We start from the raw sequence: 11,732 nt of genomic DNA, 5'->3' as shown, positions 1-11,732 counted from the left end.
CACACTGGAGGGTCGCACTGGAGGGGCTCCAAGTGTGGAAAGGAGTGTGCATCGATCACGCCCCTCTGTGGGACACAGCAATGCCCCCGCTGCCACGGGAAGTCAACCCCAAATACCAGCAAGCACCCAGGCACTGCTGGGGCACAGGGGCAAGGAGCTCACACGCCTTCCGGCACCTTCCGTGGTGCTTCCCTGACTCTACCGCCCGCTCGGGGCCTGGGCCCTGGCCCTGGGACCCTTCAGCCACCGGCCCAGCATTCGGCAAGCTCACCCAGAGGAGCGGATCCCAGAGAGCCTTCCGGAAGGTTTCGGGAGGCGGCTTATTCTCGGGAGGCTGTCAGTGTCGGTGAGGAAGGCGATACGAAGGACGACATCATGGTGAGAAGACCCTTGTGGGGCCGCAATCGTGAGCTCACGGGGGCTGCGCGGGGAGGGGGGCGGGGGGCGAGGCCCCCTCCCCTCCCCCCACAGCAGGGTCACAGGGCTCAGCCACAAGCACACACCCGCCTCTCCACACAAAGGGTTCCCTTTGAGCTCTGCAGACCTGGCCCCGGAGCTAAGGTCACAGTCTCTGGTCCAGGCACGTCCGGGGCCAGGACCAGGACAAGAAAGGGCCCCTCGCCACGTTTAACGCCAAGAAGGCCCGGCGGGGTGGTCACTACCCACAGGATCAGGACCCATGCGCCCAACAGCGATGCACAGAGAAAGTAATGAAAATACAGATGCACCGTTTTCACGAAGGTTCTCAGCCAAGGGGTGCCCGGGGGGCTCGGTCAGTTAAGTGTCCCACTCTTGATTTCAGCTCAGGTCATGATCTCCAGGTTGTGGGATCGAGCCCTGTACCAGGCTGACAGTGTGGACCTGCTCGGGATTCTCTCTCTCCCTCTCTCTGCCCCTCCCCACTCGTGTGTTGTCTCCCTCGCTCCCTCTCACTCACTCAGAATAAAGAAAAAAAAAACTTAAAAAAAAAAAAAAAGGTTTCCAGCCAAACGATAAGGGTGTCAGGACCGGAGCTTTATTTACCAAGGAACACAGACAGATTGGTAAAGCCAAGATACAAACCGAGGTGCTGGGCTGAAAGTCAAAACGTGGCACCCACAGTGAGACCGGGGTCTGTCCAGGGGCCTTCGCAGAAATGCTCTCGGCATCTGTTTGCTCCACGGAGGAAAACAGGGCCGAGCAGAGAACACCCTGCTTCCTGGCTATGTTCTGGCCTTCAAAAACGATTCCTTGATCCCGCGACTAAAATGCTGTCGCTCTCCGGCGGGGCCCCAAGCAGGCGGACAGCAGAAGCCAGGAAGCACTGTGCGCAGGGCCGAGCCAGGTCCTGAACCCCACGGGAGCACTTCCCGCTGCTCGGAAGGGAAGTTTTGCCCCCCACCCCATCACCCCAAATAGAACACCTTCCTCCAGGATCGCACAATCCCTCCAGGGCGGGTCTGGGGAGAAGTGACACTGGAGAGACTTCTCGAGCGGCCACGGACGTGAAGCTGAGCCTGAGCCACGCAGGGATGATGGGGATGCGGGATGAGCTCCAGCACGCTCGGCTCGTCCACCCGCGTCACGCCCACCCCTGCCTCTCGCCCGCAGGAGGAAGACCACGGCGGTCGCCCCCCACCCACTGCCAGCAGGAAGCAGCGTGTCTGCACAGATTCATCCCCACAAACCACGGGGATTAAGCTGATGGGAAAAACTCGTCCTCTGGCCCCAAAAATGAGGGCTCACGTTTCAGCAACAGCTCAGAAAAGAGCACAGAGGCCGACAGTACGCAGGGGCGTCCCTCTGCGGGAACCCGGACAGGGGACCTGTCGGTGCCCGTTCATTCCCACCAGCGTCCTCGTGCTCCCTCCCCCTCCCGTGACGCCCGCCCCCCGCCCGGGGTTGTCCGCCGGCTCCCCGAATCCTCGAGGTGCCCGCTCGCAGGCCTGGGGCGGCCCTGACGCGGGACCTCAGTGCAGGGGGGAGGACGGTCGGGGAGAGGCCGTGAGTCTCGGCTGGCGCATGGCATCTCCACAGGACCAGGGGGGGAAAGGCCTGCGTCCGGAGCCCCCACGCCCAGCGAACACGTCCCGCAGACACGAGCGCGGACCCTGAGACGGTCGTCGGGACGCGGAGCTCGAAGTGACCCCGAGGGAGGCACAGACGTTCCGGGCCCACGTCCGGAGTAGCAGATGCAGCACCTCCTGGCTGTGGACCGTGCCGGCCACCGGCGGGGCTGACGTGTGGAAGCAAATCCGCCGGCGGGAGGAGAGGGGGGATGGCTGGATCCCCGGGGCTGCCCCACGTGCTCGCGGTGTCACGCAGACGGGCGCGTCGTGTGATTCCCAGGGGAGCCACAAAAGGCACTAAACGGTCGACTCGAAACAGGTGACAGACGAGAATAAAAGGGGACCGTAAAGTCCTTGACTGACAGCAGGCTGGCCGCGAAAGTGGCACCCGGCTCAGGGACCAGGTGAGCCGAACAGGAGCACACAGCGAGACGGCGGGGCCGGCCGGGTCAGAGGGCGCCGCGTGCCGTGAGAGCGAGCCCTCCAGCGAGGAGGGGACCAGACACCATGGGACAAGCGTGTGAGTGGATCGTAGGAACGTAAGTCTCGTGACGTACAGCAGGGGACGTGGAAACGCATCCAGGCGGCGCACGGCTGGCCAGGCTGAGCCCCAGGGCCAAGTGCACACAGACCACGTCCCGGGGGGAGAGGACCCCCGAGGGGGGCTGCCCTCAACACGCCCGCTCAGCTGGGGGCGGGGCCCCCACACCTGTTCCAGCCCCAGGACCCCTACTCAGGGGAGCTCCTCCGGCCCCCAGCACATGCCAGAGTCCAGAGTGGCCGGAATCGGGACTGGGGGCACAGAGCCCGCCCACCGCCTCCCCTTCCCCTGGCCCCCCCCAGGAGGTCTTGCAAGGCCCCTCGAGGAGCGCCCGCCCCACCATGTCTCGGGCTCCGTGCACAGCGACGCTAACACAGGTGCCTCCCCCCGGACTCCCCCGTTGGGAGGTCCCTCCCCACACCTCGGCCCGCTGGCCTGAGGCGGAAGAGGGCAGCTCACAGAATCCACGCACGGTCCCGCCCCCCCGCCGCCACCACGGCTGACTCTAGCTCTCTACCTTCTTCACTGCGGTGACAGAAAGGGGATCTCGGCCGGCCGTGGAGCGACCCCCTCAGGGCCTGGTTCTCAGGACCCTCACTCCAGGGCGTGTCTGGGGGCCCCGAGTCTCCAGTGGGAGGTGAACTGCCCACCCGCCACCCCGGGACAGGTAGAGGTTAGGACCTAGTTCTTGCCGCCTGGGGACACAGTCACAAAATACCCGATTGTCCTTCAGTCCCAGGCGGGCTCGGCAGGACTGGCCTCCATCACCACAGGCAGGCAGCACGTGGCCACCAGAGGGCCAGAAAGGTCCAGAAGGCGAGGAGGGGCTGCCAGGGTCTCGGGGCAGGGTGGGAGGGGCTAAGTTCAGGCGGGAAGAACCCCCCGTGTGCAAAAGCACACGGGAGTGAGGCGGGAGGTCTTCGTGGCGGCCAAGAGCGAAGGCGGAACAGGACACGGGGGCCCTTGGAGGGTTTGGAAGTGTCGAGAAGGGGGGCCTCCCAATGGAGGACACGAAGCCACGGCCCCGGGTACACGGTGGCCCCCCGAACCATCCAGGCTGCTGTCACACAGGGATGCTCCCCGGGAGCAGAAGGAGCCTGCACAGTCACCACCCTCTGACCCCGCAGCTCCACGGAGCCTAAGCTGGACCGTCGAGGCAGGGGACACACATCCCCACCCAACGGAACCGGCACCTGCACGTGGACTGAGAACCGTGTGAGTCTCCAGACAAGCCCCAAAGTGAAATAATCCAGAGCAGAAGCCGGCGTGTCCCCAGAACTCGGGCAGGGCCGCAGCTGGCCTCACCTCCCTCCCCCTTCCCTGGCTTTCTCTGGGGTGGCCGTGCTTCTGACAAGTTCCCAAAACCTCTCCCGGACTGCAAAAGTGCCCCGAGTGTTACGATCGAATCACTGCCTGCAGAGGGTGGCCACCACGTCTAACTCTGACGTTGCTAATCTTATTGCTGGGGTGACTCCTGTGGCCCCGTCGGGACATCTAACCTCGCTGGCCCCCCACACGCAGATCCGGCACGGTCCCCACCGCCTGCAGACAGCGTGCAAAGGTACTGCGGCCCGTCCCTCCACTGGCCGGCGCTGGGTTCCCCTCATCCATGCCTGCAGGGCACGGGCCACTGCGCCCGCCGCTGGCCTCTGAGCTTCCAGACGCGGCCGAGCGCGCACAACTTCCCTAAAAGGAGGTTTCTACGGTCCGTGTGCTTGAGATGAGGAAATGAGGCAACTTTCACGACTGGCCACTGCAGAGCCAAGCGTTACCCCGGGGCCGCGTCTCCTTAGGGGCCTGGTCTCTGTTAGCGCCTGGGCTGGCCCCCCTGCCTGCTCACACAGGTGGACGTCCAGCGGGCGGCGGATATTCGGGCCACGAGCCACGTGTGCCGAGTGTTCCTGGACCAGGGACCGCCCCGTCGTACCCGTGCCAGTCGCTGGAGTCCTTGCTCACGCGGGCAGCCAGGAGGCCACGGACGCTCCGTGTGACCCACCAACGGGGAGGGACGTTCCTGTCCGTGGGCTAACTGCCCTCAGGGGGTCCCCGTGATGGTGGGCGTCCCCGCCAGGCCGAAAACAGGCTCTCTCCGCTGGAGTCCCTAAATCACGAGGATGTCAGAAATCCCCAAAGAGAAAGGTCAAACCAGGAGCACACAATTATCACAAAACGGGAGAAGGAATTCACTGTGTGTGAATAGTCCCAGAACCTGACGTCAGCCATTCAAGGCGCTTTTCCGAACTGGGTCCGCCAGCTTTCCTCTCTGCTGCTTTATTTCCCGGGGCCGACTGGGGGACAGGACGGTCCCCAGAGCAGATCATCTACATATACGTTAAGCTGTTAAAAGACTCCTGATCCATTTTTTATACGACTTGGTGCGTTTGGAGAGTGACCTGCTGAGAGGTAATTGGGTTAGACGTTAACTTTTTAAATTATAAATAACTGCTCAGAAACGAAATTTAAAATCTCCCCGCGTCTAATAAATTAGTACCGTAACAGTGATACCGGCCTCTGAGGAGTCGGGCGCGTTCAGCGAGCACAGGGGGCAGCCCGGCGGTGTCCCGGGTCAGCAGTCACGCCTGGAACAGGGACCCAGACCGTCCCTCGGAGCAGACACTTGGGCGAAACCGCGCACAAATGCACCGATGGTCAGGCTCACCAGCCCAAGAGGGCCCGTCCTCGTTCCGGGGGCTCCTGGCCAATCACCCCCAGGCCAGGAGGCCACCTAAGAGGTGCCCCGCGTGGGAGGCTGTGCCCACTGCACACCCTCTCGTGGCCACAGAGCCGGGAGGCTGGGCAGGGGGCTGCTTCCCCGGGGCCCCACACACCCGCCTGCGAGCCTGCGGGCCAGCGAAGCTGCAGGTCCGGCCAGATGGCCTCCGGGTGGGGTGTCCCGGCTGAGGGACACTCAGGGGAGGGGGCTCCTGCGGGTCGGTGGCCTTCAGGCGTCCTGTCCACCAGACGGAGCCAGGACTCCACAGGACTGGTCTCCCAAAGGTCCCTTCCCTTTCCCGCCGCGGGTTTGCGCGGCAACATCACACCTCGCCGGCCTCCCGGCCAAAGCTGGGTCAGGTGTCAGCTCCAAGGGCGGCCCCGCTGGGACCGGCGGCCAGGGCTGCGCACCACTGCCCTCTGCTGGGCAGGCCGGGCAGGGCTAGCGGTGCCCATGCTGAGCGTGCCCCCGCCCGGGTCGCCGCCCCTGCACCTGCCTTTCCGGGAAAGCGCTGTCCGCATTCCTCCCTGCTTCTAGTCCAGATCCCAGTGCCGGACGGACGTGTTTGCCATGGCTTGGCTGGGGGAGGTGGGCGCCTCTGGGGACCCTCAAATGGGCGAGGCCCGGGAAGCGTGTGCACCCAGCCCCCCGCGTGACCTCCATCAGCGCCCTTGTGACCCCAGGGAAATTCCTTCCTCCACTCACCCCAGGGGCCCTTGCTGGCTTTTCCATCCTTTCTCCATCCTCTCTAGAAATCTTAGCCACAAACGTTTTCTTTCTAAATTTTATTTTTTTTAATTTTTTGTAAGTTTATTTTTTTTAATTTTTTTAACGTTTATTTATTTTTGAGACAGAGAGAGACAGAGCATGAACAGGGGGAGGATGAGAGAGAGAGGGAGACACAGAATCTGAAACAAGCTCCAGGGTCTGAGCCATCAGCACAGAGCCTGACGCGGGGCTCAAACTCACAGACCGTGAGATCATGACCTGAACCGAAGTCGGACGCTTAACCGACTGAGCCACCCAGGCGCCCCAAGTTTATTTATTTTTGAGACAGCGTGCGAGCAGGGGAGGGGCAGAGAGAGAGGGGGAGACACAGAACCTGAAGCAGGCTCCAGGCTCCGAGCTGTCAGCACAGAGCCCGACGCGGGGCTCGAACTCACGAACCGTGAGATCAGGACCTGAGCTGAAGTCGGACACTCAACCAACTAAGCCACCCAGGCACCCCTAGTTTATTTTATTTTTCAACTAAATTTTGTTACAACAAAACTAATACGTGTTTCAAATAAATCCTCAGGCGTCTCAGTGTACTGCACACTGTTTCAGTGCACAGCCTCTCAGGGGACGGAAGGCAGGGTGGCCACGATGTGGATCCATGAAAAACCTGGAAAAAGTCTCTTCAGAGTCTTAGAAAACGCAGTTGTTTGATTCTGGATTCCCCCACTTGTGAGCCACAGAAGGAGAGGATGTGAAGACAGACTCCCGTCTGCTTCTGTGCCCCCCCAGTAGCCAGGGAAGGAGCCCGAGATCCGAGCCCTCCCCCCATCCGCCCCTCCGCTGACCACCTGCCTGGCTGAAGTCGGGGGTTCCTCCCGCGGGGGGCCTTTCCTCACCCCCACCCACATCCTGTCACTCGGCATCCTTCCTCTTCCCAGTCCTTCCCCACCCGTGTGTCCCTGAAACACCTCCGGTGGCCCCTGCCCCCTCCCCTGGACTCGAGGGCGGCAGTGCCCCAGGAGCGCCCACCTGGCTGAGCACAGGGGAGTCGGCCGCTCTGACCTCAAAGTCAAGCCCAGCCTGGCGCACCTGCTCCCTGGTGCTCGCGCTTACTGTGGGCCGGGTGCTCGGCCTCCACACCCCACCCAGCACCAGGCCTTACGGACGTCAGCACCGATCCCCTAAGGAGGGGCAGGGGCAGCAAACCCCAAAGGAGTCGGGGTGCACCGGCCCCCACGGCAGGTTCCCAGGCGGAGGCTGGCCGTCCCGCACCGGCCTCCAGCGCGACACAGCCATCTGAGGTCTGCTGGGCGTGCAAAGTCTCCTGGGGCCTCTGTCCCGCGCCCCCGGGCCGCTGTGAGCAAGACCCACCCCCGTGTGACACCGTCGACCGGCCGGCCTGGAAAGCACCTTCGTCCCACACAGCGTCCTCCGCTGGTCGACAGTAAGCACGGCCATTTCAGGCGACACGATGCCCATCTCCCACGGCGGCTTCCCCAGCATCCACCCCCCGTCTGACACCCGCCAGCCGCGGTGTCTGGACCAGAGTGGAAAGTGATGATGAGCCTCGTCTGGGCCACCCGCTCTGGAGCGACACGGGCTCTCCCCCTCCCTCCCGGTCTGGGGTCATTATGGATTTCCTGGAGAAAACTCAAATTAGGTGGGATAGAGGTTCGCTCTGCCAAAAGAACCAGAGGCTAAAGCCGATCCCTGCACGTGGTCAGCTGGGGCTGTGAGTTTCCCCTGGTACTCGGGGCTGGTTTGCTGGGTCCGGGCAGCCGCGGTCCCGGAACCCAAGGCCACGCACACAGTCACGTCTGACCGCCGCCGCCCCCCGGCAAAATCGCGCTCTCCGTTTCTGAACCGTCCCTTTGCTTTTGCAGACACGACTGGAGAGTGGGCACCGTACTTTGGGTCACCTCTTCCTGTGCGGCTCACCAGGACTGCGGCAGAATTCACCATCAGTGGCTCCGGGGCCGGGCTCCCTCCCTGGGGGGGCACCGAGGGCACAGGGGTCAGCGGGCGGCCGCACTGAAGCGGGCAGGCGTGGAGGTCTCCAGAGGGCGGCGCAGGCCCTGGTGAATGGAGCCCAGAGCGAGAAGCCGGCACCCACCCCTCCCAGGGGAGGGGGCACCGGTGCCCGTGAAAGGTGACGCAGGGAAGCGTGGCTGGGCTGGCAGGGAGCCGTGGACGAACCGGCACGTGCCTCGGCAGCCCCCTTCTGCCTGCATCAGCTCGGCTCAGGTGGGAGCCCCTGCACGGCCACGGGTGGCTGGGCTCCACGGGACGTAGAAGGAAGCCACCTGCTGCAGTGCGTGACCGTGTGGCCCCCAGCGGCCGCCTCGCCCCCGACAGCCCGCCTCCCTTCTCCTCGGCCTTCACCCCAGGAAGTGCGCAGCCTCACCGGCCTTGTCCGTTGCTTTATTGGCCTTTAGTGACCGTGACTGGACACGGAAGGGCACCGACGGCTGGAGGGCCCTCAGCTACAGCCAGCCGGGCCCTCGTGCTCACGGGGCTGGCCCTCTGGGACTGCCGGGTGGGAACTCTGCATGAGAAGGCAGAAGGTGGAACCCACGGAGCTCGAGGCCACAGGGGTGAGAAGTGCGCCTTCCCAACGTGCACCCCTGGGCCCGACCGTGGGGGTGCTGGCCCTCCGGCCCATCCTTGCCCCCAGGCCTTCGCCTCTGAGCGACCCGGCCTGTGCACTGGCCACCACTGGGCGACACACTGCCCCATGAAGGGCCACGAACACCTGCTGAGAGGAGGCAAGAGGCTGGGAGCAGGGACGGCCGCCGTGCCCAGAGCAGGTGCCACCCCCAGTGAGGGGGGCGCCTCGCGGGAGGTCCCATGTGAGTGTCCAGCGTTGGTCTGTGAGCTGGCAGCTGGAGCCTCCATCAGGCCGGCGTGGAGAGGAAGCATGCTTGGCCTTCCTCCCTGTGGCCACGGCGACTGGGCACAGGGGCCCCTGGGTGTGGGCACCAGGAGGCCAAGGGCCCAGGCTGGGTGGTATCTATACGGAGGTGCTTCCCGGGGGAGCAGCACGGCCCGGGTGCACACGCTGACAAGCAGGCCGGCTCTCGGACCTCGGGGCCAGGCCGTCCACCTTGCCTCCCCCGGCACGGCACCCCGGGCCGGCAGCGCCAGTCCCGGGTGTGCGTGTCCTTCCCCGCAGGAGATGGCGTGGTCCTCTGCTTCTGGGAGCGTGGGGCCCACATGCCGTCCCTACTCCTCCCGCTACGCGCCACACTGGGCGCTGCACCCGCAGCAGAGGTCGAGGACTCCGAGAGGGGCGTGGCAGACCAGCTGGGCCACCGGCCCAGGGGACCCGCAGACCAGCTGCCGAGCTCCCGGGTCTTCCCTTCGCCTCGCGGGCCCCAGGCACGGGCGGAAGGAGCTCTGGAGGCCAAAGCCTGCGGACAAACGCCAAGGCCCGTGCCCTCCAGCCAGAGACCCAGCCGAGGAGGCGGACGGCGGCACAGCGAAGCGCCACAGTTGTCGCGGGGCCCACCCCCGCGCCACGCAGCGCAGGCCACGGCGGAACCAGCCTGCCACCGGCCGGGCACCACCAGCAAACCCTGCTGGGGCCGCCGGGGCGGGAGGGGAGGGGAGCCATCGTCAGCCCGCACCAGCTCTGGAACTCTAAACCTGTTCCGGGAACCCACGGGGCCGGGGCCGGGGCGGGGGGAGGGGGTTCAGGGAAAGGAAAACACAAATAGCAACGGAACAAAAGCAAACCCAAAAGAGGCAGACGTGAGCCCTAACTTTTCAATAACTACGTTCCGTGCAAACGGTCTAAATACATCAATTAAGAGACAGGTTGGCAGAGCGGATTCACAAAACCCTGCGCTGCCCACGAGAACCTCGCTTCAAACAGGAAGCAGGCGGGTTGCAGGAGGAAGGAGGGAGAGGCATCGCCCAAACTTGAATCAAGGAAGACGGGAGCGGCCACGGGACGCAGACTGTGCAGACATCAGGGCAAAGGAAGGAGCCAGCGTGTCCGGGGGCCCTGCACCACGTCTGCTCCACAGGCGACGTCTCCCGGAGTGGGGAGGACCTGTCACATGGGCCCTTGGGGCCAGGGAGCTGCCCCAGACCTGGGGCCTGGGGTTGGTTCGTGTTTCTTAGCCAAGCAGGAACCTCGGGGCTGTCTGTCCATCCAGCTCAACCTCAGAAGCACCGGGGTCCTGAGCCACAACCACAGGGAGCTACAGGCCAACACCCCTCACCTGGAACCATGCACGTGGCCTCTGTCCCCCGTCTCTGCCGTCCCCTGAACACAGGGACACCGGCTGCAAAGCAGCGTATCCCGGTGGCCATCCTGGCCTGCAAAGGACAGCTGTCTCTGAGAAGTAGGGACCCCTCACAGCCCACAGAGAGCACGCCCCCCGGGAACAGTCCCGGGAGCCCCCAGCACAGCTCTGAACGGCCAGGCTCCCTCCTCCGTGCTCTGCTGGGCCTGTCCAGAAGCCTCGCCTCCTCTCCTGCAGACCAGAGCCCACCCTGCTGGCTGCGTGGCCCAGCCCCTGCCTTGGCCTGAATCCGCTCCAGGGGGAAACCTTCCACTCCACACTGCACGTGCTCCCGCTACCACTGGCCATGCGAGCCGGGTCTGCTTTTCTACAGGGAGGGGTGTCTAAGGTACCCCCCAGATCGGCGTACTTCCGTCCCGGGCGGTGCTGGGAACTGTGCTCAGGCAGGACGCGACAGGGGCGGTGGGGCAGGCGTGTTTGCAGAAGGGGTCTCGCACCTACACCCGCATCGCCTCGCGAGGGCCACCCGCCCCCGACCGCAGGCAGGCAGGCTTCGCGGGGTGACCACGCCACCGGACACGGCCCGTAAAGTTTATGCGCTTGCCTGCGGACAACCGGTCATTTCGATACGTTTCCCCCTTCGTCAGAGCCCAGCACTCGTCAGGTTTACTTCTCCTCTCGGGGCCCGAAGAGGCAAGTTGGCGTAGGTGGCCGAGGAGGGGGCGCAGGGCTGAGCTGGGCACGGACCCCCCTCCCCGAGGGCGTGGGCGGTCACGAGAGGCCTCCCTCAGCTTCCCACCTGCAGTACAGGGAGCAGCCTGGCCCCGGAGGCCCGCCGGGGGCAGGGGCGGCCCCACGAGGCGCACACACAGCACCGTCACCAGACTCACTCACAACACAGATCAGGAAGTGGCTCTCAGAGCTGGGAGGAGGGGGCTGCCCTCAGGCTGGGACCTCCACTGCTCCCTCTCGAGAAACCTGCACTTGGCTGTTCCGACTTTAGTGGGTTTTCGTTTGCTTCCTCTGGCTCCAGAAATACGTATTTCCATTCTTATGTCTCAAGGTTAACTGGGAGACAGAATGTTGCATTTTCACCTTACGCAAACTTGTGAAACCTGTGTGTTTATGCAGAAAACGTTCTCATAAAGAGAAGGCGAACCCCCTCTTCTCCCGTGGCTCCTTGCCAGGACACGCCGTCCCTCTGGGCACACGCCCAGACTCTCGGGGTGCGGTCTGCCCTGACGCCAGGTGGGAGGAGCACGTACCCCGCTCCCACGTTCCCTGGGGGGGACGTGTCCCCCAAACCCTCATCCACTGAGTGGAAGAACAGGCCTTATTTAGAAACCCGGTCTTCGCGGGGGTCACTGGTGAAGACGAGGTCATAGTGGAGCAGGGCCCCTGCCGATGACCGTGCTCAGACAGGACACTCAGGGGCAGGACGGAGGGAAGAGGGGCGAGGCAGA

This window comes from Panthera pardus, unplaced genomic scaffold (assembly GCF_024362965.1).
Source record: "Panthera pardus isolate Hobbes unplaced genomic scaffold, ASM2436296v1 HiC_scaffold_2, whole genome shotgun sequence".
NCBI classification, from domain to species: Eukaryota; Metazoa; Chordata; class Mammalia; order Carnivora; family Felidae; genus Panthera; species Panthera pardus.
The sequence above is the reverse complement of the archived record's forward strand: the minus strand, read 5'-3'. Positions refer to the sequence as shown.